Source organism: Numida meleagris, chromosome 2 (assembly GCF_002078875.1).
Source record: "Numida meleagris isolate 19003 breed g44 Domestic line chromosome 2, NumMel1.0, whole genome shotgun sequence".
NCBI classification, from domain to species: domain Eukaryota; kingdom Metazoa; phylum Chordata; class Aves; order Galliformes; family Numididae; genus Numida; species Numida meleagris.
Window position 1 is genome coordinate 98,444,923 of NC_034410.1, and position 8,326 is coordinate 98,453,248.

The 8,326-nt window shown below is 40.2% G+C and overlaps 1 long non-coding RNA gene across 1 annotated transcript; it reads left to right on the top strand.

Annotated features, from left to right (window-relative positions):
• LOC110393166 lies at window positions 223-5,833 on the top strand. The gene is made up of 3 exons (XR_002434865.1): window positions 223-304; window positions 415-486; window positions 5,750-5,833. It is a non-coding gene; the product is annotated as an uncharacterized LOC110393166 (long non-coding RNA).

An 8,326-nucleotide genomic window follows, 5' to 3' on the forward strand; every position in this document is an offset into this window, starting at 1 on the left:
TTTCAGAATTCTAGCTTTTACTTTAAAACTTTCTGCATTTTTAACAGTTCTGTAGCGTCACCTCCATAAATTGGTAAACCTCACTGTATGGAATTGCTAAGTCTCAACTAATGACTGAGCACCTGGTGAAGGGACACACCCAGCCCTGGGAGCACAGGTGAAAGCAATTCACCTGTGCGACCGAAAGGGCGGAAGCTGGTTCCTCCCCTAAGCCTCGTTTAAGGGCTGTCTGGGACAAGGGAACGTTTTCTACCTTGTGATCCTTCTTGTGGGAGTATTTGGTGAGCCCTGATCTTTGGGACAGGTAAGCAAATCTTTCTTTATTTAACTGGATTGTGCCTCTCACCCTTTTTTGGGTAACTTACAATTGGTTATCTGCTTTCACCTTTTCCTGCACTCACATGGACTTGAAAGAGTGAATGTGAAATGATGAAATGAAGAGAAGCCAGTCCAAACTTCTGCTTACCAGCTGGATTCCTAAATTATGTAAGATGGTTTCATATGTGGTAATGATATGCCTGTTGTTTTCCTGTTGTCATACTTACAGAGTTCTTCTGTTAATATTTGTACTATGGGTAGTACAGACAGTGTCGCTAAACAAAGATTTTTCCCCCATCAAATGATGGAATTTTTTACGAGAATCCCTTGTCCAGCTGCATCAATACATAAAACTACTCCAGAAGACTTTCTTTTGCTTACATCTTATCAGCACAATAAACTGTCATAAACTGAAATCTGAAATTAATTTAGCAAGTACTGTGACAACATAAACAAAAGTTAGTAAGTAGGTAAGTGCCATAGGAGCAGCTAGACTGTCTTGAAATTGTTACTGCACTAATTAATTTAAAACGTTTTTTGTTATTTCATCTTAAAATGAAGCTGACGTCATATTTCTAGGGCGGATCCTGGAAAGAAGAAACATCCTATGTCTGTCCTGCAGGACTTTAGTAGCCAGTAGCTGTTATGCATCCATTCCTGTGTTTGTCCAAGATTCTCTGAGTCTGTTCCACAGTTCATTACAGGGCACTTAGCCCAGGCTTGTTCTGTCAGCTCCAGAGGGTCTGATTCTGTCCCAGCACAGATGGCAGGCCTCACCCTTGCTAAGCAATACATAAGACCTTGACACCATAAAGATCAAGTTTTTTTTCATAAATCATGAAAGGTATATTGTCTCTAAGAACAGGCAGGTTTTATTCCTGAGCTTTCAAACCAGCAGATGAGTAACACTGTCATGTGAAATTCTGGACAGCAAACAGCACATGAAGAGTCATCATAGTGCAGTTTTGTCTGTGATTATTGGAGTGTTCACAATTAAAAAAAAAAAATAAAAAATTAAGCCTCCTTATTATTACAATCACGGTGATCAATATGATAGGGTTTTTGCAGAGGTTTTTGAAGCGGTTTTGTCTAACGCCAAAGAAGGCCAAAAAGAGGCTCCCTGGACCAGGTTGCACAGGTAGGCATCCATGCGGATCTTGAATATCTCCATAGAAGGAGATTCTACAACACCCCCAGGGCAGCCTGTTCCAGTGCACTGTCACCCTTTCTGTGAAGAAGTTCTTATGCACATTTGTGTGGAACTTCCTATGCTTCAGTTTGTGCCCATTTCCCCTTGTCCTGTTGCCACGCACTGCTGAAGAGTCTGGCCTCATCCCTTTGCCTTCTGTACCTTAGATATTTGTAGACATTGCCTCTCAGTCATCTCTTCTCAAGGCTGAACAGACCCAGGTTGCTCAGCCTTTCCTCATAAGAGAGGTGCTCCAGGCCCTTTATCATCTTTGTGGCCCTCCACTGAACTCTGTCCAGGAGACACTTTTTTTTTTTTTTGTACCAGGGAGCCCAGAACTGGACACAATACTCCAGGTGAGGCCTCACCAGAGCAGAGGGGGAGGATCACCTCCCTCAACCTGTTGGCCATGCTCTTTTTAATGCAGCCCAGGATGCCACTAGGCTTCTTGGCCACCAGGGCACACTCCAGGCTCATGGCCAACCTGTTGTCTACCAGGACCCCCAGGTCCCTCTCTGCAGAGCTCCTCTCCAGCAGGTCATCCCATAACCTGTACTGGTGCATGTGGTTATTCCTCCCTAGGTGCAAGACCCTATGCTTGCCCTTGTTAAACCTCATCAGGTCCATCTCTGCCCAACTCTCCAGTCTGTCCAGGTCTTGCTGAATGGCAGCACAGCCTTCAGGTCTGTCAGTCATTCCTCCCAGCTTTGTGTCATCAGCGAACTTGCTGAGGGTGGGCACTATCCCCTCATCAAGGTCACTGATGAAGATGGTGAACAAGATTGGACCCAGTACTGACCCCCGGGGAACACCACTAGATTCAGGCCTCCAACTGGACCCTGTTCACAACACTCTGAACTCTGCCAGTCAGCCAGTTCTCAACCCACCTCACCCTCTACTCAACTATCCCACGCTTCCTCAGCTTTGTTATAAGGATGTTGTGGGAGACAGTATCAAATGCCTTGCTGAAATCAAGGTAGGCTACATCCACTGCTAGTGGGATGCTAGGGATAGTCCACAGATCTTGAAAATAAGTGGTATGTTGGCTCTGGCAAGACAAAGGATATTCTCAGCCTTTCTGGTGTCCCTCTGCAATACTGCTGTTAATGCGGTTTCTCTGCCCTACCTACATAAGCCTGCAAACTCTCTACACAGTATTTTGTAAAAGTTTGTAAAAACAAACTCTGTGTTCTTATGGTACCTCACTGGAAACAACCTTTTAAAAAAAAAAAAAAAATTACACTTCACACTTCTACCTCACAGCCATGGTCACCTTTTCTCATGCACAGAGGGTCTGTTAGTATTGTTAACATTGCACAATCAATAAAGCTGAGGGAGAGAGAATTCTGCTCTTCATGCATTACCAGAGAAAGCAGCAGCTACAATTTAGGTACTGAAGCTTTGATTTAAACCAGAGCAAAGAGAAAAGGTTACCTGTACTAGAAGTTGAAGTAAACTTCTAGAATTGGTTAAGACGAATACATTAAAAAAAAAAAAACAACTGTACTGAAGTTTATAATCTAGGCATGCTTATTTCCTACCTTTTTTTTTTTTTTTTAATTCCCATATATTCTAGCTCTCTTTATTAGAAATGTAGGGCTGGCTCAGCAGCCTACTGTTATATAAACTGAATTTCTTCTTTAATGATTGTAATGTTATTGTTATTTATATTCATTCTAAACTCTTCTTGAAAAAAGTTGTTTGATAAGAAATTTTTAAAACCTAAGAAACTAATATAAATAAATTTTTACTCCAAAACACTATTGAAGATTTAAAAGAACTTCTAATTCCTTAACTTTCCAACTGTCTATCTGACATTCCATATCAGGCAAATATGTTCCTTTTAACAGAACTGAAATATATACCCTGTTATACCATCTTGGAAACATTACCTCGCCACTGATTTGGGCTTGCAATCAGGTGGTGTTATGTAACTGGATGAGTCTTCTCCAGCAGTCTATGCTGGTGCTGCATAGATACAAATCCATCCAAACTGGGAGGTCTTCCACACCTTGTCTGGAGTACCAGCAAAGGTGCCTGGGTGCTGTTATGTCAAATGCTTTTCTCCTAATTTTGCTTCCTGGGAACACACTAAGCTCCATTGTAGAAGCTAATGTTCTCTAAAGCTCGGTGCAAAGGCAAATTATGCTGTGCTCCTCTGGAGTGTGGTGCTTCCCTGAAACCATCCAGGGAGGCAAACCAACAATAAATCTGTTCTGGAAAAGCTAAGTAACTGCTTTTTATGGTTTCATTTTCAGAGTCTTGTAGAACAACATTTTATATGACAATGAAGTCTGCTTCAAAGCCAACGCATTTTCATTCAAAGTTGTCTAAGTTCTAGAAAGAGGGGGGGAAAACCTGGCTGTTTAAATTACTGTATTTCCTATACAGTTCTATATACTATTAGGTGAATCAATTCCACTAAAAAAAAAACAAAGCAGCCTGTTCCTTGGTCATTTTCAGTGTTATTCTTTATTCTCTAGCTAAAAATTGTCTTCCTTCCAACCCAAATAGTTTATTGTTCATTTGCAAAATCAACAGAAAATCACATTTTTGATGTCTCTTCTTGACATTCTTTCACAGGTTAGTTCTAGTTGATAAACCTCATTTCAAGCCAAGGCACATTTTGCTTTCTGCTAATCATTTCCAACTGCGCAACATATGGCTGAATTTTTGTGTTTCTTTCAAATCACAACACAGTCACCTTGGGAATTAATGTGTTAACCCTTCAAAATGCACAAGAAAGAATTTGCACTCATTTAATTTCCTAAATAATTTGAGATAAGTATGTTTTGGAACAAACAGTTGTAAAACCCAGAAATTTTCAACCACTTGAGTCACCCTTACATCTTACTGCAGGAATCTCACTTAGGACTCTTCAGTCATGAGGAAGAGGGAGAGGTGGCATATTTTGATTTTAATTCTCCAGGAAAGACTGCTCTTCTAGAGGTGTTTTAAGTGCTTACTTTGCCACAATAGGAAGCTGCCATCTTTTTTTTCTATATTCCAGTGTTGCTTGTCAACTAGATGTACTTTCCTACTCTACACAGATAGGATTCAGTATCAGTACAATGCTATCTATGTGAAAAGAGTTATTCTACAAATATAGAGAGGTACAAATGCTTTCTAATTTTATTTCCATTTCCAAACATTCCAATATAATTTTCAGAAGTAAAAAATGTTTTGCATCAAAGATTATAAGACAAGCAGCAAAATCACAATTTTTAGCTTTCTAGACTGAATAACCAGTAGGCTATAAGCAATGAAAAGGAGTCCAGCTGTAGTAGAAGTCTCAACCTTTACTGATAACCACAATTTAAATTGAGAGGGGAAAAAAAAACCTACTTGGTCAAATTACCTCTATACTACCACATTTATGACTGTAAGGAAGATAGTGAGGGAGAGAAGTCACTAGAAATGTGATTTGTCAGCATTAAATGATCATGAGAAAGAGTACTTTGTGTATAATACAATGGCCAAATACATAATTCAGGATACTACTACATATATATTCAGATAAATCAGCTGAGTGACAAAAGACTTTGAAAACTTCAATATGGTTCTCTATTAAAAGTATTGCTAGAGATTCCACATGACTTCTTGCACAGAATGTTTGAAAACCTTTTCCTGACACAAAAAGAAAGTGATGTCTCTCCTGTTGGAATTTCCCTGGTTTGGTATTTGCAACACATTGTACATGAGCAAGGAGGCAGGAAGTATGTAAGGGCTGGGGATCTGTTTGTGAGCAGACATCTTCATGGTTCTTTTGGCCAGCCTGGGAATCTACTAGGGCTCCAACATTGTCAGGAGTACAGCTCTTGGAGCTCCAACCTGCCCTAAAGCTCAGGCTTCCATGCATCTTGCAACCCATGGATCATCTTAGTTTTTACTAGTCAGAAGCCTGGAAAAAAGAAATCTGGGTTTGTAAATCTGAGTTGCCTGGGAGTCTGAACCGATAACAGTTTTTTCTCCAGTTTTATCCTTATAGAATATATTGTAATCACTATCTATAAAACCCTAGTCAGAAAAAAAAAGCATCACTCAAGTTCACAAGCACAGATCCCATTATCTTTCATCTGTTCCTGAACATCCTCAAAGCACAATGATTGTTATATATGTTCTTGGCATCCGCAACAGAAACCACTGTAAGTGCAGTTATACCTTACATGGCCCATATTGCTAGGATCTATTAGATGTCAGATGCTGTGGTTTGGTGATTTCTTTGTTGTTTCTTCTTTACAGGAGACTGCTAAGCCTTTCTGACTCTGTGTACTTATCTGTCACCCAGCTCATCTGTCATCAAAAATTGGAACATCTGCTCCTGCAATAAAAGATTTCCTTTTGTCTAAGATTCCTCATTCTTTACAAAAGCACAAATAATCCCTCTCAAATACCATGGAACCAATTTTGCCAACAGTACATTTCTGGTGTCTTTGCCTTCTACCTTCATTCATGTAAGGGACAGGTGTTCCCATCAGTACTTCTCCCTTTCATCTCCCTACTCTAAAATTAAAATGTCCTAGGACTTGTGGAAAATTCCCTTGATTTGTTTCCAGCAAAAGCTTTATCCCCTTTAAGAACTGGAAAAAAAAAAAAAATGAACATGCAGCTTTTAATGCTTAATGCTTTGTCATGTTGATTCTGCTGCTGTTTCCTTCTGTGTGAGTAAAAGTATAACCCACTATCCTCATTTTTCTTACAAGAACTGTTATTTCAAACAGGAAAACACTGTGAAAGCTTCAAGACATACAGAAGGAGATAGCTTTCTTTTTCTTACACGAATAAAAAAGAAACAATGAGTTAAAAAAAAACATCTAAGCTTTTATGTCCTTTTGAGAGCTTGTTTTATAAACATATATTTTTGCTTAAACAGGATTTGGAAGCGTACTTAAAATATCCCATGTTTCCACTGTGATGGTTTTTCAATGCTCATGAGTGGCTTTTGCATGGATCTTAACCCTGAGGCTACAATGGAAGAAGTTAAAAAATAAAAATAAATCTAGTTAAACACCCATATCATCAAATACACGCATTTGCAATTATTTTAATTAGTCCTTAAAAAAAAGTGTATATTAATGTTAATACCATATTATATATCCAGGTAAACATATGTTCACTTATTTCAATGTGCAATCAGTCATAATTCTGCTCCCTCTTTTCTCTTTTGGCTTTAAAAAAGGATATCAAATCCCAAACATTATTAGTGTAATGTAATGATTGAGGAATTACCCTTACTAGAGTAAAGAGACTCAGAGGATGGTTTCCAGAGCAACCGCAATTCAGCCAGCTTGCACTTTGTGCATCTCCTGAAGGGAAATTCTGCCTCCTGCTCACAGCTGGACTGAATCCTGACAGTTACCTCTGGCTGCAGAATGGCTCTGCAGCTGTTTTGTCCTTTTGCAAACTGCTGCAGCCATGTAGCAGCTGTTTTCCCTTTGCCACAGATCCAGCCACCAGCTGCAAGCTGGGGTGGTCCAGATTGGATGTCTTTTAACAATCCTCTGCTTTCTCTAGAACCTTTCTATGGAGTTTTCTACAATGTCAAACAACAGCATAGTCCTCCCTGTGTCCCACCCCATGTATGCAGCCATATTAAGACTCTTCTGTGCCACTTACTTGGATAGCAAAATTTGTCCCCAAAGCCTTTAACTTAACATCCTCATCTGCAAGGAGCCAAGCCATCCCCGGTCCTGCTGATGTCCTGGAGTCCACCCAGAGGGTACTTTGGAGCTAAAGGCTGAGCAGCTGGAGGCCCAAGGCCTTCATACTCAGTGATTGAGTCTTGGAGGTCTTGACTCACACACGTGAGACATACAGGTGAAAAGAGCATACAAGCGCAGAACTCTCCAATTTAACATATACAGGAGTTAAAAATGATCCTATTCACAATAGTCACCACAAAATATCCCACTCCCAGCTTCATACACCCAGCTCCTACTGAAAAAAAAACAGTGAGATTGCATGTCTGGAGGCTGAATTTTGTCATGTTTATATAAACATTGAGTTTGATTTGATCTTGGTGCCAAGAGTTTTAAATCAGTTAACTATTTTAAACTGAAAATCTTCTGTACCTTTGAAACTGTAGAGGAATACTCTTCCACTAGGGATTAATACCATTTAAAATAATCTTAAAAACACATCATAACTGTAGAAATTACAACATTTCTGTTAAATTTACTGAAGCACAAGGCCCAGGTCTCCAAGATCAGTGGCCAGGATCCCATCACCCCCTATTTTTCTAATACTCTCAAAATGTATTTTGAAGCGTTGGATTTTAAAGTAAATTTCGGAAAACTCATGATTGCTGACAAAATTATAGGACCGATTCTTTCCTAAATGAGTCAGCAGCAAAGCTCTTGATATGGGTATTTGGAAAGAATCACACAGTCACAGAACCACAGAATCATAGGGGCTGGAAGGAACCTCTGGAGAGAACCCAGTCCAACCCCCTGCCTAAAGCAGGTTCCCTACAGCAGGTCACACAGGAAAACATCTAGATGGCTCTTGAATGTGTTTCCTTGTTCTTTGTTCTGTCACTGGGCATCACTGCAAAGACCCTGGCCCCGCTCACTTGACTCCCACCCTTCAGATCTTTATATGCATTGATAAGATGCCCCCTCATTCTTCTCTTCTCCAGTCTGAACAGTCCCAGATCTCTCAGCCTTTCAACACAAGGAGATGCTCCAGGACCCCCAGACACCTTTGTAGCACTCGACAGGACTCCCTCTAGAAGTTCCCTGTCTTGAACTGAGGAGCCAAGAACTGGACACAGTACTCCAGATGTGCCCTCACTGGGGCAGAGTGGAGAACATCTATTGC